The 26,151-nt window shown below is 56.5% G+C and overlaps 1 protein-coding gene across 4 annotated transcripts in view; it reads right to left on the bottom strand.

Annotated features, from left to right (window-relative positions):
- Positions 1 to 10,125, bottom strand: part of Elfn1 (extracellular leucine rich repeat and fibronectin type III domain containing 1) — a 53,084-nt gene extending 42,959 nt beyond the window's left edge. For 3 of the 4 annotated variants that reach the window (XM_087196428.1, XM_004840359.3, XM_004840360.3), the window contains exon 1: positions 6,225 to 6,330. The gene's annotated coding sequence lies outside the window, so the exon portion shown is untranslated. Of the gene's footprint in view, positions 1 to 6,224; positions 6,331 to 9,988 lie in introns of those variants that run through there. The other variant, XM_013070588.3, reaches the window with a different exon arrangement.
- Between the last annotated feature and the right edge of the window lie 16,026 nt (positions 10,126 to 26,151).

Genomic DNA, 26,151 nt, shown 5'->3' with positions numbered 1-26,151 from the left:
TTCCGGTGAGTCGTTTTTCTAAACCTTCAGATACAGCATGTTTGTGCTCTGTGGGGACACCACACGGAGGGACAAAACAAGCCCAGACGCCTGTCAGGCGGCAATCGCCTGGAAGGCCCCAGGACAGAGGCAACAGCTGCTCCCACACCCAACAGGTGCCCATGCACTCCTTTATCTTCTAACCTCCATCCGCTGCATTTGAAGAAAAAAAAAGAAATGAAAAAGCGGACAAAAAAATTCATCTTACAGAACCTGAGCCTTCAAAGGGAAGGGATCTCACATCCGTCACGGTAATTCACGCCCCGAATGTGCCACCTGCTCTGGTCTCTGAGTGGCACAAGAGGACAGTGCACCAGGGAGGGTGTGCCATGCACACACAAGCATACGAGCACACGTGTGTGGAAGCCCTGGAGTCACAGGCACTGCTCTCTGCTCACACCCACTCACAACTAAGATCTGAAAGCCTTATGTCCCCGAGGGAGCCACAATGACAGAGACGGGAGAAAGAGCACTAGGGTCACTTTCACTCACACACCAGGGGCCCCTGAGGGGCTCAGCTTCCCCCACAACCATCTCCAGCATGTTAGCCATGTCCAAGAGGACACAGGTTCTGCTGTGTGCACTCCTACTCTTCCCGGACTGCATCCTCATTTCCTAATGGATGTAAATGGGAAGGTGGGTTTTGCTTCCCATGGGAATGTAGCTCGGGTTTTTAAGCAATGTCAAAATGAAAATTTCGCGTCTCTCTCCATCATCAGCGTCCTCAGCTAACTAAATCCAGGCAGACATCAGCAAAGTCTCATTTGCACTCAGGCTCCTAAAAATCCTTTCTTCCTCTGTGACCACGGGGACCTTTTAAAAACATGTCACCCCCATCTTTCAGCTGCTGCAAACTCCCCAAAGTGTGCCCAGTGAATCAGAATAAGATCCAATGCTTCCCACAAACCAGACCCCAGGCAGCCCTGGCCCTGAAACCTCTGACCGCCCCAATGTCAGCCACACACCTTGCTCCTCCTTTCTCAGCAGCTTCTTTCCCCCGTGCAACGGTGCCAGGGCTGTAGGTCTGAGTGTGTGTCTCATGGGGCAAAATCAAAAACACTGGGAGGCCAGGGATTTAGCTCAGAGGTGCCTCACCTGCCTCGTAAGTGCAAGGTCCTGAGTTCAATCCCTGGTACCAAAAACAAAAACAAAAACAAAACCACTGGGGCCGGGGATTTAGCTTGGAGGTTCCGCCTCCTACCTCGCAACCTCATGGTCCTGAGTTCGACCCCCAGTACCAAAAAAAAAAAAAAAAAAGCCAAACCACTGGACATTCTGCAAGCAACTCTGCCTTTTCCAGATCTTGTGTAGTTTCCAGATCAGTGTAGGGGCCTGGTGGTCACCCATCCACTCCGGCGCTCACCTTGCAGAGGGGAGGCCAAAGCGTGGGGACAAGAGACCCATCCAAGCCACACCTGGCATTTGAAGTTTCACAATCCAGGCTTCCCTGCCCAGGGCAGCCCCATCAGAATCACAGCACCCCAAGAGTGGCTGCTGCCTTAGACCATTTGACAAACAGAAGCACTGAGACACTGAGTGAGGAAAAGGACCTGCACCGGGCCGCACGGCTGGCGAGAGGGAGTCACTGGGTCTCCCAGAGCTTTGCAGAGCTCTCTGAGGATGACATGAAGAGCCCCTGGTGTGTGTGTGTGGGGGAGCCAGGGGCCAGGGTGAGGGGACCCCCACTCCCAGAACCACAGCATACCAAGGGTTTCTGAGGCCCACAGCTCCCCCAGGGACAGGGCCGACGATGAACTGGCACTGCCATCAACGTCCCCTGGCAGAGGGCACATACCAGCAAATGTCAGTCTTGAGTGAGATGTTCAGGAGCCAGGGCGGCTGCTCCAAATGTGCCCAGTGAGTCTCCTGGCTAGCTGTGGCTTCCCACCCCAGGCAGGAGCCCCAGTGCAGAGTCTGCAGGCCATGGTGCAGGCTCAGGAAACATCCCAAGGGGCCTGGCCTTGGCTTCCTGGGAGGCACAGCTGCTCAGGGCCTGGCAAGGCATCCACGCCGTGGGCATATCCAGCAGCACAGGGCTGTGAGGCACACAAATGTTGCTGGCCGGGTCCCCATAGCACTCTCTGTGAAGCCTCTCTCCACAGTGTGCTCATGAAGGATCCAGAGAGCCCTGTTGAGGCAGCCAGGTCCTCTTTTCAGGCACAGTCCTCAGTCCCCGAGGCCATCCAGGAGCTGTCCCTGTCCCCATGTGTGGGGCGAGGCACGTGGCTGCCTGTGTATGTCTCTGTGTTTATGAAACCAGAGGAAGTTAATGATTAGGAGGTGGCAGAGTTAGATCCCGCTGAAAATAAACCTCAGCTCTGCGGTAAACACAAGGGAGCCTCCGGCTGTCAGTCACGTCCGGGTTCCCTTCCTAGGCAGGATTCCGACCGGACCCCACCGCTTCCAGGGGCAGGTGCAGTGCTGCTGGGGTGTGCACATGGGGGATGGCCCCCCAGCCTTCTGGCTCCCCATCCGAGACTCCCCAGCTGATAAGAAGCTCTCAACTCAGTGAGTGCTCCATAGATGCTTGGCCCTGATATGGAAGCATCACAGAAGGGGCTGGAGGGCAGAGCGATGTGCTTCAGAGGCCCGAGTAGACCACAGCAGGCCTGGGGACAGTAGGGTTTATACATCCTGTGTCCTCATCTGAGGGTAGGAGTCTGAGTAGACCCTGGCCCTCTCCAAGGCTAGAGAAGAGAGGACAGGAGCCCGGGTAGATATGGCCCAGGACGGGGCTGATCTGTCTGACTGAGGGTGGCTTACAGTCACTTTCCTGTAAGGCCTCAGTTTTCCCACCTGTCAAATGGAGCGGTTGCCTCGGAGTCTATCAATACCATAGCTGGGAGCTGCTGGGGTGGGCTGTGCCTCCCCACCTATCCCTCTGAACCCCAGTGTCGTGCTGGGGTGCTGAGGGCATCATAGGAGAACCCAGGCCCAGTTCCTTCTGCTCACCTCCCCCTGCAGCAGCACGTCTACCTACAAGCTGGTCACACCACGGTCAGGCCCGAGCCCTCCTGCCCAGATGCTGGCCTTGCCCCAGCCACCCCTGCGGGCCAGCCAGACTCCTTCTGTGCAAGTCCCAGCCCTGGTGCAGAGAAGTGTGGGGCTGGCCGGGGAGGGACCCACGAGGGGGGCTGGGACAGAGGCTCCCTCTGGAGCCGAGAGGCCAAGTCACCAAGACTCTGGGGTCCCCACCGCAGGACAGCCAGCCCCAGCAGTCCTGGCTGAGTGGGCAAGGGAAGGGCTTCCTGGACTCAGTTTCCCCACCAGCTGCTGCACAGAAAGAGCAAGGAGCCAAAGCACAGTCCGTTGTACATTGTGCCTAAGAATGCCTCCGGACCAACGCTGGGGTTCCGCTCTCCTGGAGCAGCCTCATGGGAGGGGACATGGCCTGGTCCTGACCCCCAGGAGGTCTGCGATCAAGCAGCAGCAGCCACCCCAGCCTTTGCTCACTGCTGGGGCTAATGGCCAGCATGGAGCACAGGGGGCAGCGGAGATGGCCCCTGCCCTGCCTTGCTCAAACACGGCAGGACACAGCTGGACCCCACCCTTCTGCCACTTTCTTCCCCTGCTCGCTGTGCGGCCCCGACAGTGTCTGGCCACACTGGGCCTTAGTCTCCCCCTTTGTACTTGAGATGGATGACACCAAAGTCCCCAGCAGTAACTCCAAAATCAGCTCTCCCAAGGAAAACCCACCCAAGGCCAGTCGATACCTGAGGCTCTGTTGGAAGAAACTGAATCCACAACAGAAAACAAAAGGGGAAGGGCAACAGGAGGGATGAGATGACAAATGTATCCGATGTCACCCTCAACACCACTATCCGTTCCAGGTTCACACCCGGAAATTTATGGCCCCATCACCCAGGCCTGGAGATCTATCTCCTGCCTGTCACTCACTGGCATTTCTCATCCCGCCGGCCTCACTCCCTACATATTTATATGCCACCCACCCGGGCACCTGCAGGGTCTGCCTGCTGTTTCTGCGGAGAAATATGAACACCCTTCCATGAACCTCTGCTCATAAAGTGCTTCCAGCGTTAGAGTAACCAAGAGTCAGGCTACTCAGAAACAGTCTCCTCTTAACAGGGGTCTGGGTTCCTCTCTATCCTTGGGGCTGGGATCCAAGGCATGGAGGAAAGATTTAGAAAATTCCGCTGAAATCTAGAGCGTGTGTGTGTGTGTTTGTGTGTGTGTGTGTGCACGCGCGCCTATGTGCACGTATGTGTGAGTGGGGCCCAGGCCAAGGCTCCCATTATATTCCAGGGATCCCAAACTCTCGAAATTTGGGTCCCTCTAAATTCTCTCTCTTGAGCTAGGGTCCAAAATTGAGTCTAGATATTTAGGTCCAAAGACTCAGGATCTGAATCTGAGCCCTCCTGAGGCCTCCAGTATCTGTTTGGGGATGGGGCACTGCCTCTCCTGCCCAGGTGTAGCTAGCCCTCTTCCAAGGCCCTTTGGAAAATCCCTGTGCTTCCCAGAGAGTCCTGTGAGGGTGGAGAAGGGGCCCTAGGTGCAGCCCCGCACCAGCTCTGTCAGACGAACTGGCTGTGCCTGGCCTGCTGTATCATCGCGAATGGCACACACAGAGCCAGCCTGCTGCCACAGCCGGGGCTGCAACAGACTGAAGGGGACTGGGGACAAGCGTGGCTGTCACCCTTCCTGAGTTGGAGTCCCCAAGACCCCTAGGTCTGCCACCTGGCAGGCGAGCTCAGACCTCACTTGCCACCGCAACAGACCAAAGCACCACAGTCCTGGTCGGGATCCAAGCTTTCTCAAATTCAGAGGGTGAAGAGGGTCCCTCTAGAGCACCGGGTCACCTGGAGTTTGATGGAGTAGGACACACATCTGGAACTTACAAGTCTGTCTCCTCCATGCCTGTTCAATTTAAAGGTGGCAACAGCAAGACCCAGGGCAGAGCCAGCCAGGGGACTGGCTTGGTAGAAAAGATGAGGTTATCCATAGCTTTAAAGTGACACAGCCCCAGTGGATTTGTTTCCTCCCAGGGTAAGGACTAGGGGCTTTTTGGAGGCTGGGGCACCTCTAGGATGTGGCCCCTGAGGAAGACAGAATAGGGAGGTTCACCCTTTATATCTGCTTCTGGCAGTGCACACTTTCCACACAGCTCCTGCCCAGCATAGGGGCCGAGAGGCAGGCAGCCTGGTGACTCTACTCTGGACTTGTGGAAAACAGGATGCTCTCATCTGAGGCTTAGCTGAGAGGTGCACACCAGGGTGGGCCCTCAGCCTGGAATAAAGCCCTTCTGAGTCCTCTCTACTAAGCCTCCACATCTCAAAAGGCATTACTACCATATCCCCATTTTACAGATGTGGAAACTGAGGCTCTGAAATGTCACCTGCCTCAAGGTCACAGAGTGGATGCCTGGAAAAGCCGATCTCAGAGGCTTTCAGCTGAGGATTCTGTAGACCGAGATCCAGGACACCACCCTGAGCAGCAAGCAGGACTGAATGGAGACCCTTGTCTTTAGAGGTAGGTTGGGGAAGGAGGCTCAGCAGCCTCCCCTAACTGGAGAGATGACCAGGAGGACGGGTTCAAGGCTCGGTATCCACCCTGTTGGGAGCAAAGACCCCATTCCCAGGCCAGGGGCTTGACCCACTGGTCTACAACAGGACTGTGGCCCCTCCCAAGTGTGGCTGGACAATGTAGCAGGAGAGTCACCCGTGCCTGGGTACCAGTGAGGGGCTGTCACCCTGGCAAGGAGGAGGAGTGGGGCGGGAGGACGATGCCGGAAGGATGGGGTCGGAGACTCAGGGCGAAGAGCCGGGGGGCAGCATCAAGGTTTCAGGGGAGGGTAAGGGCTTCTGTGGAGGGGCAAGGCTGGGACCGGTTCGGGCAGCTAAAGGGGGACGAGGGGGAGAGGAACTGGGGAAAGGGCAGCTCCAACGGAGGCAAGGATTGCTCGGGCCGCGACCGCGGGACCCCAGCCCAGACAGCTCTGCCGGCGCCTACTCTGTCGCCGCCGTCACCAAGTTCCTCCAACTTTGCCCGCTGCGCTGGGATCGCGCGCGGGACCCTGGGCGCACGTGGGCCGGGGGCGCACGCAGAGCACGCGAGGACGCGCAGGGGCGCGAGGCGGTGGCGCCTGTCGCGCTGCCCCGGGAGTGGCCGGGGTCCCATGGTCCCTGGCTGGGCGCCGGGCTGCGCTCAAAAGCGGGCTCCACGCTTACCTGCCTGGCCCGGCTGAGGTTCCGGCGCCGCGCCCGCCTCCGCCGCCGTCCTCCCAGCTCTAACTTCGCTCCCGGGATTGAAATTCCTCCCCAGCTTCACCCATCGATCTGCGCGCGCGCCCCGCCCCTCGTCGCGCGGCCGGAGGGGGGGGGGTTCGCTCTCGTCGCCCTCCCCCACCCCACCCCGCACCCGCCCGCCCTCGCCCGCCCGCGCGCTCCCGTCACCCCCTCTTCCGCGGCCCAGTCCGGCTCCGCGCCGCGCGCCCTCCCCTCGCCCGCCTCCCGCGCCCCTTGCGCTCCCAGCGGCCGCGCACCGGCTCTCTCCCGGGCCGGGGCGCACGCCTCCGAGAGGCCGGGCGCTGGCAAGCGCACGGGGGCCTTCCTCGAGTCCCTCCACCCATCTCTAAATGGGAGGGGGCGGAAGCTCTTACCGGAATGAGCCACGCACGACCCCCACCGCATTAAGCCAGCCAAGATGTGCTCAGGATCCGGATACCCCAAATCCCGGAGGGCTGGGACCTAGAGGCGCAGGACGCAGGAGTGCTGGCCCCCTCTCCAGTGTCGGTCCCTCTTTCAGTCATTCACCCCAGCCTCTTGGGTGACTTCTGCGGAAGCCCCCAGCCTGCCTGGTTACAGGTGAGGAAACTGAGTCAAGAGCGGCCCAAGAGGCCGAGCCCTGGGGGACAGCGGGAACCCCCAGACCTGCACCCTCCGAGGACTCTTAACTCCCTCCGGCCCTGAGGCCCTGAACAAGTATGGTTCGTAGCCTTGGGCCCCCTGCTGTCCTTCCGCAGTTCGGCCTGTCCCCCTACCCACCCGCACCCCCTCCTGCTTCCTGTCCCCCGCCCCGCTCCTGATTCGCGGCCTCAGTACCCCCGGCACGCTCTCCCCGCTCTTCGCCAGCAGCTGGGCAATTCACCGAGCATACAAAAGAGTTGACTCAATTCAAAGGCAGCAAATCAAGATAAATCCTATAGTGTGTGGGGACGAGAGAGGGAATGTGAATGGACGCCCACAGCACCAGCCAGTCCTATATGGACTGGCCCAGCCCGGGGGCGGCAAGGCCTGACCCACCAGAGCAGGCGGGGAGGGTGCTCCAGGCGCAGGTGGGGAGAGTGGGCGCTGAGCAGCCTTCCCCCTACGCTGCCAGGCCTTCTCAGCACTGGCTGGAGTTTAGGAATGTGGGGATGTGTGGTCTCCTCCTGACAGCTGAGTGGGGCTCCCGTGGGGGGTACCAGGACAAAAGCCAGTGTACCCCCAAGATGACAGACAAGGACTGGAAACCAGTGTGTCCTGGAAATACATCTCAGGCCCACAATCTGAGGACAGAAAAGAAGGGCAGCAGGGCCTTAGGAAGAATTGGACCTTGGAGCCTTGCTCCTTCACCACCCCAACCAGGGGTCCTGTCACAGCCACCCCACCCCATGCCCCACAAAGACAGCCCTCCCCTGTCGACCACTGGACACTGCTAGGCCCCGGGTGCCAGGCCTGGGCCCAAGGACTCTGGGGTGGGAGGCAGGAGCACCATTCCTCCCTGTTGTATCTGAGACCTCCCCAGTGCAGTCCACCTAGAGAGAGAGGCCAAGAGTGCCCCAGTCTCCTGGCCACTATTGAGATGTCCTCTGGACCAGCCAGCCCTGGGTAGGAAGTGAACAGGAGGGGCCCAAAGCTCCAGCTTCCACAATCTGGACAAAGGCAGACCTGAGAGGCTGCTGGCTCCCCCTCCTGCAACACCCCCCCACACACACACCTGCGTTGGCAGAGCAGCTGGGGCTTGGGAAGAAGCCCTGGACATTGGATGGGCATCACCTGTGTGCCAGGCACTATACTGGCATCTGGCCCTGCTACACCACGCCCTCGGAGCTGCTCCCCGGGCGCAGGGTCTCTGAGCCCAGGCTGAGCCCTTTAGTGGTACTGTCAGATCCGGAGGCAAGTATGTGGCCACTCAGGGATCACCAGTGGTGGGGGGCAGAGTCTACTGGGGGAAGGCACAAGAGCCAAGCATCCAGTTTGGGGGTCAGGGGTCGAGGGGGGGGACTGGCAGGGGTCGGGACTTCTGGATGTGTCCCCCTCCGCCCACCCCAAAGAAGGCTGCCCCTCTAGTCCTTCAAATCCCTCTGGCTGCCCCTCCCCCGAGGCCGTGCGGATCCGAGGCCTGCGTGTAAGTCATTAATTCTCTTACGGCGAAGCCGGCGCCACCGCGCGAAGACATCTGTCAGGAACCCAATGGTGCGCTCCACGCCCCCTACCCCTCCCCCAGACCGGGAGCAGCAGCGGAACGGATGCGACACCTCGCTCCCCGAGCTGCGGGATTGCCGAAGCGGACCTGCCAGCGCTGAGGGCGTTGGGATCCCGGAGTTAAGGGGAGGAGGCGGGGCTGGAGGCCAGCCCCGGGGCCAGAGATCCCGGACCTGGCTGGGGGGCTGGGCTCCGCAGACCCCGAGACGGGAAGAGGTACCGCGTGTCTCCGGTCCCCAGATGCTAGGACCTGCTCAAGCTCTGACCAGAGGGTTGGGGTGAGGTAGGGGTGGAGGCAACAGAACCTTCCTAGGTCCTTCGGTGCGAAGGCGACGCTGGAAGAGAAGATGCCAGGACACTGCCTGCTTCCGGCACAAGCAGCTGGTGCTACACCCCAAAACCCTTTCCAGGAGGTTCGCAGGTCCCTCCTGCTCTCCGCTTCCCCGTGACCCCCGTGCTCCTTGGATGGAATGGCGGGGGACTCTCAGGGGCGAGTGGGTGCAAGGACTCGGCCGGCTTGGGGACGTGCCCGCTCCTCCCCGGGCAGGCTGGCCCCGGGGATCCCACACCCATCCCGCGGAGGTGCCCTGGCTGGGAACGGTGCTCTGATCGCGCGAGTCCGGCCGTAGCCCCTAGCGGGTGGCCATAGTCCAGACCGTGCAGTTTAGGAAGAGAAAAAGTTAGGGGGCGACACCCGGAGATCCAAGAGTGGGAGGAGAGCAGAGGGAGAGGAGGAAAGAGAGACAAAATGGGGGCCAGGAGAGCTGGGGAGGGGTCAGCCCTGGTTCGCCTCCCACCCCAACCCGCAGCCCAGCCCTGCCCCTCGGCTTCCCCGGCCTCGAGCAGCTCGGGTCACCGGCGCCTATTCACAGCCGCGAGCCGGTCCTTTCATCCCGAGAGCTCGGCGGAGACCCGCAACCCCGCGCAGTGGGGCTGCGGGGTCAGTGACACCCATCCAAGAGCGTCGGCGCCACCCACAGCCCACTCCCTCTCTGGCCCCGACCTGCGGCCCGGTTTCAGATGCGGGGGGCAGTCTCTGGGCCAACTTGGGGCGCTCTTAAAGGCAAAAATCACCCCTGCCCATCCCGCCTTTCGCTCTCCGCGCGCTCCGCAAAGTTTCGGGGTCCCCGAGGCTCCTCCCAGCCCAAAGGGTCTCCAGCTTTGGCCCTCGGAGCCCCGGTGGCCGGAAGGGAAGTTTGTCCTGCCCGAGCTTCGCCCGCGAAGTTCGGTTGCGCGCTGCTCCCAATCCCGATGGGTGGGCGGGAGGGGGGGCGCCTGGGGTCCGCGGGCTCCACGAGCCGCATCCGAAGCCCCACGGGCGGGGGCCTTGTCCCTACGAGGACTCCCGGGCGGCGCACGGGGTCCTGGGCTGCAGGAGTCCCTGGGGACCCCACGCAGCCTCTGCGACCACCGGGGACCATCGGCTTTGCTCCCCTCCCCCCAGGGGCGGGGACCCGTCGGCCCGCAGCTGCGGCAGAGGGGCTCCCACCTCGGCCCGCGCCCCTCCCCCGCCGGCCCCTTCCTACCTGGGCCGGGGTGTGGGCCCCGGCTGGAGGCAGGTCGCCGGCGAGCAGAGCGCTAGCGCCCGGGTCCCCGAGCGCGGCGGCGGTGGCGGCTTCCTCCTCCTCTTCCTCCTCGGGGCTCGCCGGCTCCAGACAGACCTCCTCCCCCTCCTGCCCTGCCCGCCCCCCCTCCGGGAGCCCGCCCGGCTGGGTTCGGCCTGCGGCGGGGAGCCGCGCGGGGCCGGCCGGAGCCGGGCTGCGGCGCCCACTGCGTCAAGCGGGGACCGCGCGCTCCGAGCCCGGGGCCGGCGACGCCGAGGGGCCGGGTGGCTCCGGATCCCGCGCGGGCGCGGTGGCGGCCGAGGCAGTGCGAGGTGGTAGCACATTCTTTGCGAGCACGAGAAAGGTTTAATGTAGGAGCCCGCCCGGGGAGGGCCGGAGGAGGGGGCGGGGGCGCACGTCGGTGGGCCGGGAGGTTGGGGGGGGCCCGGGAGGGGAAGTTGGGGCGAGCCGGGAGCGGCACGGGCAGCCGAGGACGGCCGCACCCCCTCCCCTGGCCCGCCCCTCGCCCTCGTCCCTGCCCCCGCCCAGGCTGCCGAGGCGTCCCTGCGGAGCTGAAGCCCCGAATGTCTTGGGGTCGAGACCCTTCGCGGTGATGGGAGGTGGGTACGTGCGGCGGGATGTGCACGCGCGCGCGGACACGGCTGTGCACACACGCGCGCCAGTGTGCGCGTGCACGGGGAGTCTCACGGAAGTTGACCCCAAGCGAGACCCTGGGTGGGCGCGCGCGCCCGCGGTGCCAATGCACGGCCAACAGGGGCGCGCATTCCGTGGGGTGGGCACTTGCTGGGGGTGGGGGGGTGGGGCTCGAGGGTGGGCAGGCCCTCCTTGTCCAGCGTCCTCAGGGACTTGCTCTCCGCCAAGGTCGCCGACCCCTACCGCCGTTCCTCCCCTCCTCATCGGTCGACCCCTCCCCACCTCATCACGCGTCCCCAACCCCTTGCAGCTGGGGGAGGGGTCGTGCGATCAGCCTGGCACCTTCCGATTCCCGGAAGGTTCGGTTTAGCGGATTTCCCTTCCACCGATCCTCTCTCCCCGTCTTTCGCCTCCGGATTCCCCCAGGGATCCGAAGCCATTCCCTCCGGCTCTAAGCCTAGGTACCCGCCGCAGCCACCTGATCGCCCAGAACTCTCTCCTAGCGATCCCATCGTCTCCATGGGCGGCTCCCACTCCCCACCGCCCCTTCCCCAGCCGGCAGCTTTTGCTTTGGGTGAAAATTCCAAATCAGGCTCAAGAGCGCCCTCGCCGGGCTATGGCCTGAGCGCCGCTTCCAGAGCCACCGCGTGCGAAGCTGGGAGCCCGGGACCGGGCAGCGCGATCAGCCCGACCCTCTGGACGCTGCTCCCCGGCTGCTGAGGGATGGGGCTGCCCAAAACCACCCCTCGAAGGCAAGGAGAGGTGGCCAGTCCTCTGCCTGAGCGGAAATGCGCATCATGAAGGAGAGGGGACTGCTGACGAGCGGAGGCTACCGGCCGGGTTGTCCTCGGAGGAGGCCGCGGAACAGGCGGACAGGCGTGGTAGTGGCGCTTGGAGCGTCCAGGAGAGCGGCCAGAGGGCGGGGGATGGGCGCCCAGCGGCTCCAGCCTGAGGCCAGGTGCAGCGACAGCTTGAAGCCCTTAAGCTCCGTCTAGCCTGTGGTTCTGAGCCACGGGAGCTCCGCTGTCCTCTCCTATGACCCAGCGCTTCCCCAAACTCCTGTTCCTGCGATCAAGGGGGACAAGACCCCAGCTTGTGGTGAAGAAGGCCCATCACCTTTCCCTTGGACTCCTGGTGCCCAAGGGTGATGGTCAAGGATGGAGTCACTGTCAGCGACCCGAAAACACAGGGAGCTGGGACCTTCCAGGAACAGGGACAGGCAACACAGAGCCTGGCCTGGGGCCTGTCTCCCCAGGTTCCCATGGAGGGACTGCCCTCTGGCCGCAGTAGGTCGGGTCCTCATGCAACTCATCCTCTCTGCTCCTCCCCATCGCCCCTGGCCTGGCTCCCCGGGAAGCAACCTGCAGGGAAATGAGCTGTCCTGCTGGACGTCTCCCGCCCCACACACTGCCTCTGCTGCCCTCAAGTTAAGATGTGCCTTGTTCCCTGCAGAGGACCTAGGCCTATTGGTCCTGGCCGGCTGGGCCGCCCCCACGCCGCCTCTCTGTCCCTCAATCTGTGTCTCTCTTTCTCTCTCCACTCACCTTGATTTTTCCTTTTTCTCTCCTCCATCTCTGTCTTCCCCCACCAGCCCTCCCCAGCAGACACATGGACTCCAAGGCAGCCCACACCCCCACAGAATGCACACTCGAAGTCCACAAGCCTCGCCCCCCATGGACATGCCCCTGATTCATCCTACTGTCCCGTCATGTGAGGAAGGGGAGCCCCACCCAACGGAGGCCCTGCTTACGTGTAGCTGGGATACCTGTGTGTCCAGTGTGTGGCTAGTCACACACAGCTCACTCATTCACACACACACACACTCTCAGGCCTCCTCTGCAAGGGTGGCTGAAAGGTGGGCCCACACTTGTGATGTCACCTGTCTTCTCTGGGCTGAGTTGGCTGAGTGAGCTGTGAGCTGGAAAATCCAGGGCCAGCAGGCTCACCTCCCCGCCCCCCCCCCCCGCCCGTGGGGTGGCGCCCATGCCCTAAGTATCCCCACCTACCTTTCTGATGCCACAAGCTCCACATTCAGAATTAATCTGGGGGAAAAAAAATTAAGCTGGGTTAAAGAGAAATACACACACACACACACCACCAAGAGAGCAAGACCAAGACTCTGGATGGAAAGATTCTCATTTTTATGGAAACAATCAACCACCTCCTCACCCCTCTCCCATGCTCTTTGGGGACAGGCCTGGGCCTGTGCTCTCCACCCCTAGCTGGTTAGAAGCAGCCCCCACCTGTGCACCTGCATGCCCTGAGGACCCTGGCTAAGTATTCAGCATGGGGGATGTCAACATCTGTCTTGGTGTGGGGTTCTTCTACCAGAATGTGGCTCCAGGGAGCAAGACCATCTGATTCACCTCTGAGCCCCACTGTCAGGATAAGTGAAGATTCTCCTGTGGCTTCAGTATCTCTGCACCCCACAGGGGGCTCCCATGTTCTTGGCTGGACCCAGAAAATAGTACCCAGAGAAAAATGGTGACAGTCTCTTCCTGTGTCCAGAATTTCACACAGAGAGCAACAAACAGTCACCCATAAAACCAAAAAGCTGTCAAAGAAATCCTGTGTCTGGTTTATGTCCTAGGCAAAGAGACATTTTCCCATATGTAAAGAGTTCTTGCAAATCAATAAGAAAAATAGCAAAGCAAAAATATGGGCAGAAGTTACAAACAGAAAAGGAATTTGATGAAAAAGTGCCCTCTTAACTACAGAGTTGCAAATTGAAACTTCTCTGGGATGATTTTTCACTCACCAGATGGGCAAAGATGAGAAAGTATAATGACGCAGTCTAAAAGCAGCAGAGGGTTGGAGAAGTGGACACCCCGGGAACCTGTGAAACAGTGTCAGAATTCCAGATACACACGTCCTTTGGCCCAGTATTTACTTCTAGGAATGCGTCCTCCAGATGCCCGTCAGAAATGTGAGAAGTGATATATTACTGCATACAGGGTTATTTGCTGAAGCACTCTCCGTAATAGCCACAGATTGGAAGTGTCCTAAATGCCCGCAGACAGGGGCAGGCTCAGATGTGTCATAGCACACGTGGCTGTGGACTAGCAGGCTGACTTGAATCCATCTCCAAGATTCTGAAGGAGGAAACAATCCAAGAGGCGATACGTACATAAGCACAATTCTTTTTACACATGTACACAAAAAAGAACTAGCAAAATAACATCTTATTTTCTGTGTGTGCATAGCTTCATCTTGAGAACAACACTCAAGAGACCAGAACAAGCAGGTGCCTCTTGCAGGGACCTGCAGGCTAGGGTGGAGGGCTAGGTGGGTGGGTGGGTGGGCAAGGATTGGCTTTGTAAAATATTATGTATAGTTTATTTACAATGAAATGCAGTCTTACATTTTCTTCAGTTCTGTGTACTTTGTTAACACAATTCTGTGGGTTTTGACAAATGCATATAATTGCCACCTCCTTCAAAATACTAAACACCAACATCACCCCAGAAGTAAGATTTAACTTTTCACGGTACACCCATGCATGCCGTTTGAATTTTACCCAATCTGCAGATACTTTCCCTTCTAATAAATTTGAATACAGAAATGAAAATGAAAAATTGTTTCCTACTGTCATCTCATCTCATACCACCTGGGAAGGAGAATCCTTCCTTCCCCGATTTACAGGCGACAAGACTGAATTTCACGGGATGAGCATGACTTAATTATGAAGCCACCACAGGGGCAGGTCAGGACTTGAACCCCAAACTACCTTCTGAAAATATAACTATTGAGATATATAGAATTCATCCATTTAAAGTATACGATTTGGCCAGGCCTGGTGGCACACTCCTGTAATCCCAGCCCTCAGGAGGATGAAGCAGGAGGATTGCTGTGAGTCCAAGGCCAGCCTAGGTTACATAGTGAGTTTCAAGCCAACTGAACTATATAAGGAGACCCTGGATCAACCAAAATAAATGAAATAAAGGAAATAAGTATACAATTTGGGGCATTTAGGGTATTCAAAAAGTTGTCAGGCCAGAGATTTAGCTCAGTGATTCCACCGCCTGCCTCGCAAGCACAAGAACCCAAGTTCGATCCCCGGTACCAAAAAAAAGACTTGTGGAGTCATCACCACCACCTAATTTTGGGACATTTTGCACCCCAAAAAGAACCTACCATCAGTCACTTTTCATCCCCCGCAATGCTGGACGACCTACCCATCTACTTTTTTCTTCGGTGGATTTGACAATTCTGAATATTTCATATAAATGGATCCTATGAAACATGGTCTTTTTGAGACTAGTTAATTTCATGATTATGTTTTTCTTTGTTTTTGTGGTACTTGGGATTGAACCCAGGGTCTGCACTCTGAGCTACATCCCCAGCCTTTTCAGTTAATTTCTGAGACAAGGTCTAATGAAGTCTCCAGGCTGCCTCGCCTGGGCTTAAATTTGTGATCCTCCTGCCTCAGCACAAGTTCCTGTGTGAACATACCTTGTCATTTCTGTTGGTTAAATGCCTAACACGAGAGCCACTGGGCCTCACATAACTAATGTTTTGCAATTTTGAGGCACTCACAAACTGTTTGCCAAAGAAGATGCAGCATTTTACATGCCTACCACACTGCTTGAAGGTTTCGGCTTCTCCACATCCTCACCAACACTTGTTATCTTGGTATTTCTGATGACAGCCATTCTTGTTGATGTGAGGTGGTTGGTATCTCATTATGATTTTGATTTGCATTTCCCTGATGGCTATTGATTTTTTCATGTGCTTATTGGTCATTTGCATATCTTCTTGGATAAATGAATATTCAGATTTTTTTGCCCATTTTAAAATCAAGATATTTATCTTCTTGTTATTGAGTTGTCAGTGCTCTTTATATATTCTAGACACATAATTAGACATAATTAGATATATAACTTAAAATATTTTCTCTATGTGTTGGGTTTTTTCACTTTTTCATTGGTACTGTTTTCAGCACAAAATGTTTTAATTTTGATGAAGTTCAATATTTTGTTTCTTTATTCTTGGTGTATCACATATAAGAAAGTTTGCTTCAGATGAAGATTTAATGGGCCAGGGATTTAGCTCAGTGGCACTGTACCTGCCTGACAAGCACAAGGTCCTGAGTTCAATCCTGGTACCAAAAAAATAAAAGAAAAAAAAAGATGAAGATTTACTCCTAAGGCCTTCTTCTAAGATTTTTATAATTTTAGCTCTTATATTTAGGCCTGTGCTCCATTCGAGCTAACTTTTATACATGGTGTGAGGTAGGGTTCTAATTTCATTCTTTTGCATGTGGATATTCAGTTGTTCCAGTGCCACTTTTTGAAAAACTATTCCTCCCCTTCATTGAACTGTTCTGTTACTCTTGTTGAAAATTAGTTGGCTAAAGGTTTATTTCTGGCCCCTCAGATCTGTTCCATTGATGTATATGTGTCTTCTTACAACAGTACTATGCTGGTTCCATTACTATACAAAGCTTTGACATTAGGGAGCATGAATCCACTATCTTTGTTCTTTTTGGAGATACCTTTAGCTCTTTAGGATCCTTGCATTTAAGCCCAATGTGCAATGCCAACGCTGGCTTGTCTCTCAGTATCTCCAAGGCAACCATGACACCTCTAGGGTTGAGGAAGACTATGAACAAAGTGCACATTCATTAAGCACCTACTGTATGCCAGCCACTGCTCTGGGTGGCTGTGCACATTCCTTTAACTATGCCATGGGGGTTTGTCCTATTGCCATCCCCACTCACAGTGAGAACATTGAGGTGCCTCGGGGCTGAGAAACTCACCAGGGTCACACGGTCAGGAAACTGTGGTCACCATCCAGCAGTTTGTCTGCAAAATCCAGATTCCTTTTTATTATTTCTCACACTTAACTTTGAAACTTTCAAGCATACAGAAAGCTGAAATGCTTTCCTAGTGGGCACCCAAGTGCCTCCAGCCCACCTCCCATAATTGGCATCTTGTAGTACTTGGTCTCTCGACTATATCCCGCTGCCTCTGCCCATCAGCCACTCTCCTCCTAACTTGCAGATACTGGTACTTTCACCACTTGTGAAGATGAGCAGGGCTGGGGCCACTGGCACTGTCAGGCAATGAGTGCTGAGTGTTCAAGCTGGGAGGGAAGAAGGGATGGAAGGAGTAGGGCTGGATGGACCTCGTTCCATCCTGAGTTGGGCCCAGGGGTGTTCTGGGGGAGGAAGAGGTAGATTGGGTGGGTAAGGCCAGGTGGGGTCTCCTTGGTCACTCCTACATTTTGAGGGCTGGGATGTGCTCCTCAGTGTTAAATGCAAATGGCCCAGAGCCCAGTCTGTGCCCCAGTAATTCACTCTGCTTGATCCTGACTCAAATAAGCCTTAATGAGAAGATAACAAAGATGACATTTTGCAAACTTTTAAGTGGACCGTGCCCAGAGATATTTTATTTCTTAAAAATAGCACCAACTGGGCTGGGGATTTAGCTCAGCGATTTTGCCTCCTGCTGTGCAAGCACAAGGACCTGAGTTCCATCCCTGGTACCAAAAAAAAAAAAAATAGCACCAACCACCAGGGTATTCCTTTGTAGGGAGATCTGAGATGTGTGGCAGCTCATCTGGACGGGGGGTTCTCAGCATGTATCCGTGGAGTCCCCATGTCCTTCTCGAGGCTCTGAGATGGGGGGGGCTGTCAGCAGCCACTGGTGAACCTGGCCTTGAACTCAGTGTGCCCTTCCTGCCCCCTCGTGATGATGGAGGTTTCGGGAGGTCTTTCCCTGACTTCTGGCTGTGAGCCCCTGTGAGCTTCAGGCTGTGGCCTGGTCATCACTGCCACCCTCCAGCTCTCACAATGGGCACTTTGGAACTGAGCCTCAGGCACACCCTCAGCAAACAGTCTGTGCACTCCCAGAGTGGAACAGCACAAACCACCCCAGGTCTGACTCGATGCAGCCAGACACTGGGCAAATGCATCCCTGGCTCCAGGCGCTGAGGTGGCAAGTGGGTAGAGTCAAGTGGGAACTGTCTTTGTCTCCAGGGCGGCACAGATCTGAGCCTGTGCCCAAGCACATGTGTGCAAATATGTATGCATGCATGCCTGAATGTACACATGCATGAATGTACATGTGTGCCTACCTGTGTGTGTACATGTGTATGCTTGTGCATGTGTAGGATACCTGTATGTGCGTTGCACAGATGCGTGGGTGTGCACATGTGGGGTGACTTATGTATGGCACATGTGTGCCCACCTGCATGCATACGTGTGCACGTGTGTGAGGACTCAGGTCCAGGGCATCCTATTTCACTCCACTGCCATCTGTTAGCACCAACACAAGGTGCCCGGGGCTAGAGGGCTCCACAGAGGGAGCAGGTGTAGGTAGGGTAGAGGTGACAGCCATCAGGAGCTGCAGTCTTCAGAGCACCACCACATGAGCCCATGTGGAGCTGCTGTGCAATAGAATTGCATTCATTCCACCTGAAGGTGAAGTCCAAATCCGGGGGAGGGCAGGGCAGCAGCCTGAGCTGGGGGAGGCTCTCCCACTGGGGTGCCCACTGGTGATCGCTGTGCCACAGCTTTTGGATGCAGCGCTCCAGCAACTTGCCAGCTCCTCTGTGCATGTTCTCCAGGGTCTCCATTTCTCCTTTTCGTAAGTGCACAGTCACACTGGCTCAAGGCCACCTCCATGACTTCATTTTGTCCCAATTGTGTCAGTAAAGACCCTGTTTCCAAATAAGCTCACATTGAGAGGTGAGAGGGGCTAGGACATCAATATCTGTCTGGGAGGAGAGGACTCAAGCCCTTGACAACCTCCATCCTTGTTACCTTGGCAGCCCAAAGATCAGCCTTGTTAGTCCCATTGTATAGAGAGGGTGCTGAGGCTCAGAGATATCAGCCCTTTGCCCAAGATGGCACAGCCTGGGGACTAATATTCCCTACAGCAAGCAGGTGGTGCAAATGCTAAGAAGATGAACTCCATTCTAGGCAACCCAAGGTGATTTCCTGGAGGAGGCGGCACTCGGTTTGAGCATGGACTGTTGGGGATGATTTTCATTTCCTGCCAAAGCACTGAGGGCCAAACCTCAAGAGAAGTCCTGCTCAACTTTGGGACACACCCCAGCCTTCCTTCTCACTCTGGAGCAGAGCCTCCCACCCTCCCGGCAGCGCAGGACCTCAGGCCTTGCTCCACTCTCTGAGGCTACAAGATTGGCCCCTCAGTGCCACTGTCCCTCTCCCTGCCCCTCCAACCTCCTTTGTCTTCCCTCAGGGCTCTTGCCACCAATGAATGGCCAGTAGGTCCCACCCTCTCACCCTGAGAGTGCCCCTCATCTGCTGCCATCCCCTGCAGGGCCATCGTGCCTGCATGGCCTGCAGACATGAACTCAAGCTCCCGATAGATGTTTAGAGTGCATCTGGCATTTAGAAATTTTAGTTCACTGAGCCTGGCTCCCTGCATCCACCCCAGCACCTCCACGAGGGGCCCCCATCCAGGCCACTAGGCACTGCTCAGAATAACAGTAGCTGCATCTTTGCAAAGACCCCTCCCATTGTCCTGGTCACATGGCCACCAGTGCCACCCAGCTCGGTGTCCCGGGGGGTCAGGACCCTCAAAGCCTTGCGATGACAGGACCTTTAAAAAGTGGTTAAGATAAAATGAGGTCCCCAGAGTGGGCCCTAATCCCATCTGACGGGGCCCTTATAAGAGGGGATTGGGACAGAGACACGCAGAGGGACGGTCACCGGGGAAGCAGGGAGAAGACGGCATCTGCCAGCCTCAGGAGGAGCCGGCCCTGCCTGAACCCCACTCCCAGACATCCAGCCTCCAGGACTGAGAGAAAAATGGTCGCTGCCCGAGCCGCCGCTGTCCAGCATTTTGCTGTGGTGGCTGGAGTAGCCTCATGCAGGCAGGGTCTCCTTGACCCCACGCCAGGGGCCAAGAAGATGGAGCCAGGCAGAGTGGACCCCTGTCAGGGACTGTGGGCTCTGAGGGGCTCTGTCACCACCACTGCTACCAGCCCAAGATGCAGCTGGGCTCCTGCAGGGCCTGCTTCAGGATGAGCTGTCAAGTGGGCAGCAGATAAAACACCTATCCAGTATGACAGGCACAAGATATAAAAAGCCTCCAAGACTCTTTTTATTGACTGGAAACCCTCTGCTTCATGTCCCATTATCTTCCTGGCTAACAGGCCATGCAGCAGAGCCAGGGACTCAGCTGGCAGGGACACACAACCCGACACATCTGAGGGTGCCCTGATCCCCCCGCCCACCCAGCAGGGCCTCACCAGAGACCATCTGACCAGGGGCCACCCCAGTGCTCTTTCTGTTCCCTTCCTGGAGTGTGGGAAGGACATGATCCCCAAAGAGGCCATGGGCATCTCCTCATTCATGCCCCAAATAGTGGCCCACACCCAACTTGGAGCAAGGATGTGAGGCCAGAGCAGGGAAGAGGGGAACCAGGCTCCATGGAGCAGTTTGGAAGTAGTGCTGGGTGTGGGACTCAGATCTGTGAGGCCCACGCACCTCAGGCCGCCTCACGACAAGGCAGAAGCATCTTCAAGGTGCAGAAAGCTGTGGCCCACACCCCCGATCATCGCCATGATCTCAGACTTAGCAGCAGTATCAGGTCTGCAGGCTGGGCCTGGGGGTGCAGAAAGAAAGCTAGAGCAGGGCTGCAGGGTCCCAGCATCCTTCGGTTGCCCACACCTGGGGGTCTCCGTGTCTGTCCCTGGCCCAGGCTCTCTGCTGTCACCATGGGCATCTGCAATCTCACTTCTCTCTCCTCACCCAGCCTGGGTCCCCAGGAACCTCACTGAACCAAAACTGCCTGTGGCAGTTGGGAGGAAAGACACAGAATGCAGGGCCATTTCTTCCTTCTAAAATCACGGGGACCTTGGTGCATCTACCAGGCCGGGCCTGGGAGCCAATTGCTGCGCGGGGAACAGTAATGAATAAAAACGGGGGATGATAGACCATCTGTCCCAGCCTGCGCTCTGTGTCGGGGCCACCCGGGGCCCTCATTAGACATTCCTCTGCCGTTGTCCCCACAGATGTTGGCAGTGGCCGCGCCAGTCCCATGGGATGACCATATTTTAGCAAACGGCACCAAGCAGGCTGGATCTCAGCCATGAAGCTCCTGCAGGGTCAGCCTGTGCTGAAGACCTGCCCTGCAAGGGACCTCCACCTGTCCTCCAGCCCAAAAGTGGCTCTAAGCACAGACAGAGGTGGGCCAGGCCCTGGCTGACACCTGTGGCTCGCTGTGTGACCTTGGGCCATCACCAAACTGCTCTGAGCCTCCACATCCACTCTGGTGAAGTCAGAGCCAAGCACCCAAGCATAGAGTCCCTATCTGCTTAGGAAGATGGGTCAGCACTTGTCAGAGCCTCTAGCTGTCACCATACTAGGAGGGTCCTCACCGCACAGTGAGACCCCTCCAGGCTGGAGAGTGGGCAGAACTCCCTACACACTGTGCCCTGGGCAGGAAAGACGAGGAGAAAGGTGAGTGTGGGATCTGAGTGTCCCGGGACCGCCTTGCCAGTTCCATCCCTGTCTGGCTCCTATAGTCAAGGGACGGCAGGAGGGCCCATCCCATGGGGAAGTGAGGCTGACCCCCAGAGAGCCCAGGGCTGCAGCCCATGAAAGCCAAATAAGCAATATGAAGGGTATGGACCAGAGAGGGTGCTGGAGCCCTCCTGGTGACCCCAGGGTTTGGCCTCCTCCTGGAGCCTCCGAGTTTCGATCTGTGGTGATGTCACTGTCCCCAAGCTGGGTCCCTTCTGGATAAGCCACCAAATGTGCTCAGGAAAGAATAGCCACAATTTTCCAATGCTGAACCAACACTGCCATCCCTATAATAAAAACACTTTCTACATACTACCAGATCTGACTTCTAATAGTTTGTTTTATTAAAAAATTTCTATCTATGTTCATACTTTTTTCTTCTATTATCTTTATCCAGTGTTAGTATTAGCACAATGTTGATTTCCTAAAATGAGGGGAGAAGTGTTCCTTTTTTTTCTGCTTTAAATGTTTGATACAATTTATCAGTTAAAATGTATATGAGCCTGCTGTTGTCATATAGGTAGGTTTTCAAGCTAGAAATATACTTTCTTTAATAGGTGCTATTCAAATTTTATATTTCCTCCAGAGTTAGTTTCATTAATTTGTCCTCCAAGGTACTTCTTAGAAGTTGTCAAATTTATTCCAAAAAAAGTTTTTGTAATATGCTTTCTATATCCTTTTAAATTCTGTAAAATCTGTGGTAATGTCTCCTAGATCTTGATATTGTAATTTTTAAAATGTATGACTGATATTGTGTAACAGGAAGAAAAGGTCTAAAGGAGCAGGGGAAGTGGGAGGGGTGGGGAAAGGAAAGAAGGGAAAAGAACAAATATGAGAAAAGGAAACAAAGTCTTTGTAAATAGGGAAGGGTGGAGGGGGTGAAGGGAGGGCAGGGGAAGGGGGAAAAATAAGAACCAAGAGACTCATGTACAGGTACAAGATCCCAATGATGAATGCAACTGTATTTTATACCTAAAATGTACCAATAAACTTAATGGGGAAAAAAAGAAAGCTACAGTGGGGGAAAGCTTCCTCACCGAGGGACACTGAGGCAGGGAGCTGCCCCAGGTCACACAGCCATGAGCAAGGCAGCTGTCCCTCCCTCTGAGCCATCTAGCCGGGCACACGGAGGTACTGGCTCGCACTGACCTAAGGAAGGGTGAAAGTCCCCGATTGCCAGCTCCCAGCTGAATGCTCTTCTGCTGCTGCCCCTGCAGCCCTGTCCCACTCTCCGTGCATGCCACAGTCCCTGGCCCTGGGCCAGAGGGGCAGCAGGGATATCTGACCCCTGGCCTCCCTGCTTACTCGTCCCAGGTAACCTAAGGTCCGCTCAGCACATTCTCCAGAAACCCAACCCCCCAGCTTTGTCTACACGCAATGGAGCCCTTGGCAAGTGGAATCAGAGAGGGCACATTTGTTCCAGGAGCAGGTCAGCCTGGTCAAGCCCTCAGGGGGCCAAAAGAGGCCATAGAGGTGAGAAGGGAAACTGAGGCTGAGGAAAAGCTAGCTGACACACAGGAGGTAGGGTCAGAGCCTCCTTGGACCCAGGGGCTCAACATTCGTGGAAGAAGGGCTACCCAGCTGGCTCCCATAGGAGTCAGCCAAACCCCACGGGATAGGGGAACCAGCATGCCTCTGAGGTACCCAAGGCCAAGAGGGTGGAAAGGGTGGTTCGTTGTAATCATGAATATTCATGAAGCATTATAAATATTCACGGTGACCTCTTCCACCAGGGATGGGGCAAGGCTGTGTGGGAGGACAGACAGCTCCCTCCTGGGCCATCCTCAAGGCTGGAACCTTGGCGGCCTTGGGCTTTGGAGCTGCCCCCGGCAGTCCAGTGAGGACCCTATCCCAGGACCACTCAGGACTAGGGAGCATAGAGAGCCAGGCTGGAGCAAGCAGCACATGCAGCCTCTCCATGACCTGGACAGAAGCTCCAGAGCTCAGCAGGCCAGACACCTGAGCATGGCAGGCTGAAGGAAGGGCCCAGATGGTCCTGCTGTCCCTGGTGACTGGCAGGAAGCCACGGAGGAGCAGGGTAGACTGCAGCTGCTCAGAACAAGATGCCCTGAGGGCTGATGCAATGGGAAACATGCAGCCAGGAGGGAGGTACCCAGTGCCCAGGTCTTTCTTTCACAGAAATGGAAAGAAAGGGAGCTCAGAGAGGGTCAGTGACTTGTCAAGTCACACAGTAACATCCCAGGGAAGCCCAGGTGCAAGGGGTCCTCTGGTGTATAGGTAAGTAGCCTTATACCTAAGGAGGTTCCTCCCGTAAAGCAGATGTGTGGCTATGCCTGGCACATAGGAGGCCTTTGGGTACTATTTGTTGGATGCATGAATGATCCATCCCCCTAAATTTGTTTATATACGGTGAGACTAAGACTCAGGGAAGGGGTCTGACTCGGGTCTTGCAGGTAGGATGTGTAGGGAAGATGAGCAAGTGAGACTCACCTGAGACAGGAATTCCAGAAGGCCAAGTGATCTGAACAGAAGGCAGCAGGGCTGGGCCCAGGGACAGGGAGGTACAGGAGGGTCCTAGGATCAGAGGGACAAACCCTCAAGCAAAGGCACCTGGATGCTCTGCGTGCAGGATGAGGCAGGAGGAAACCGCTTCGATAAGAAGCCAAACAACAAGTCTGACAGCTAGTGGGGAGGAAAAATAATCGTAAATGATGGATTTTGTTAAAAAATATCACCAGGAAAATGTATGTTCATTCCAGAAGCCCCCAAAAAGCCCAAAATGTAATAAGGGGGAAGAGAGGAAATGGGGAATGGAAAATTAAAATAATGAAAATAGCCCAGCAAAACCTCCTGGTAGCTACTGGGAGTCCATACATGGGAGGCAGGAGGCAGGGCGGGCGTCACTGTTGTGTGAAGTGATAAACATTATTCTGAAGCTAAAATAGCAAGAGCAGGGGCAGGAGGAGGGACAGATCATCTGCCACCAGCCAGTGATAGATTGCTCTTCCTGTGGCCAAGGAGGCCAGGCTGGCCCAGGCCTGGGGCTGGAACCTGGGAGCTGGCGAGGCTGGCGGGCTCTCTGGCCAGGTAGGGGCCTGTGTCTGGTGGCCCGGCCCCAGGTGGCTGCCAGCATCTGTACCAGAAAGGCCCTTGGGTGCACAGAAACCCACCACAGGTGAGGGAAGGGAAACTGAGGCTCAGAGAGGAGGTTTATGCCCATGTCACCCTGCAGGCCATGGGGGTGGGGTCCCCTGGGGGTTCCCTCTGGGAAGAGGAGGAGGGGGAGAAATGGGAGAAGGAGCTGCCTCAGGCCTCCTGGCACTGTTCCCCATGGCCACAGCAGCTGCGGATCATCCTGGCATCTGCACTGTGCTGGGAAAGTGTCTACTTCCCAAAGAATCCTTCCTTAGGTGGAAGGTGCCCCAATATGTCCAGGTGCAGGTCCCCATGGGGTTGGGGTGCCCACCTGAATCCCACGGGGATGCTAAACCTTGACTCCAATAACAACACAAGAAAAGAACCCAAGAGTGCCTAGGGGAGGGGTCCTTTACCACTCTGAGATCCAGGACCAGGAAGCAGAAATGAATCATTCCCACACTGAGCTTGGAAGACAGCAGGAAGGGTCAGGGTGCCCTGTGCTGGGGACACAGGCTCAGCTGCAGGCAGCTGCATCGTCTCATACCTCTAGAAGTGACCTGTGACCTGCCTGCCAGCACCATTCGGGGCAAATGGCCAGGTGGCCTGGTCACTGAAAGCCCCACCAGCTTCCTCCTGCCCAGGTATGTGCCCTCGGGGCCTGAGCTGTCCCTGATCCACAGTGCCCTGAGACCCCATGGGAGACAGATGGAAACAGCACGGCGGCAAGGTCGGGACAGATGGAGAGGAGGAAACACAGAGCAAGACAGACTGGTAAGGGTCAGAGTGACAGGGGTCCCTGGGACCCCACCTGCCTATGACTCTGTCCTGGGGAACCCCCACTTTCTCAGGGCCCCACCCCCACAGACACCAAACTATTCCCTTCCACCTCCGGGGCATTGGAAGAGGAATATTTCATCCCTTGCCCATGGTTTCCCTTAGGAGAAAGGACCAAATTCTACTGCAGATGCTGTGCCCCTGGCCACCTCTCAGGAGTCCGCACCCCCTCTGAGGCTGCTGCCCATCGAAGGGGCTATCATTCGGTGATCCTGAGGACAAAGCCAGAGGTCTGTGGGCCAGGCAAGGGTGTCAATCCTCTGGATCGGGAGCACCTGTGGCCTTGAAGTGCCTCTCCCTCCCACCTGCCAGGCCCCTCCCCAGACTAGGGCAGCTCCAGACCCAGGACCTCAGCTCCCTGGCTCCCAGCCCCCTTCAATATGACACCAGAGCTCTCCCTGTTCCCAGCATTTCCCGAGGGTCAATTAAGGTGTCTGGAGTTGATTAGACACTGATGAAACTCAGAGGTAATTAGCAAAAGAAAAAAAAAGTTTTGATTAGTCCTCAGCATAATTCTCTCCAATTATTCAAAGTTCATGCCTGCAGGGGGTGGAATATCTCCAGGAATATTTATTTATATCCTGATATTTTTTTTCATCAACTTTTCGAATCTAGTTAATCATCAGGCCCTGAACTTGTTAACCAGGAGGCTTAATCGGGGGGCTGGGTAAGTCTGAGTCTGAGGGGCTCAGATGAGAAACCAGGTCCCCACTTTTATCCCTAGGGGAGCCCCCCCCCCCCCACTTAGGGCTCGGCCTCTGTCTGCTATGTGGTCCTCTTCAGGCCCTGGGTGGCAGGAGGTCACATGCCCTTTTAAGAGCAGAGGAGCCACAGAAGGGAGGACCCAGGACCACATGGGGTGGCCTCACAGCTGGCTCCTGCACTAGGCTGACCCTCCGGGTGGAGGCCGGGGTAGGGTCTTCCCACAGGGACAGCCCCAAAGGCCATCAGGTCCCCCAAGTCCTGCCCACCCCTCCTTGGACCCTCCCCTCTCCCCGAGACCCCCAGGGTGAGGAGACCCACCACTGCATCTTGGCCTTGGCCATGCCCCCAGCTGTGG

The sequence above is a fragment of the Heterocephalus glaber genome, unplaced genomic scaffold (assembly GCF_053883595.1).
Source record: "Heterocephalus glaber isolate CG9 unplaced genomic scaffold, H.glaber_assembly_v1.0 deba00001610, whole genome shotgun sequence".
NCBI lineage: Eukaryota > Metazoa > Chordata > Mammalia > Rodentia > Bathyergidae > Heterocephalus > Heterocephalus glaber.
The sequence above is the reverse complement of the archived record's forward strand: the minus strand, read 5'-3'. Positions and strand labels throughout refer to the sequence as shown.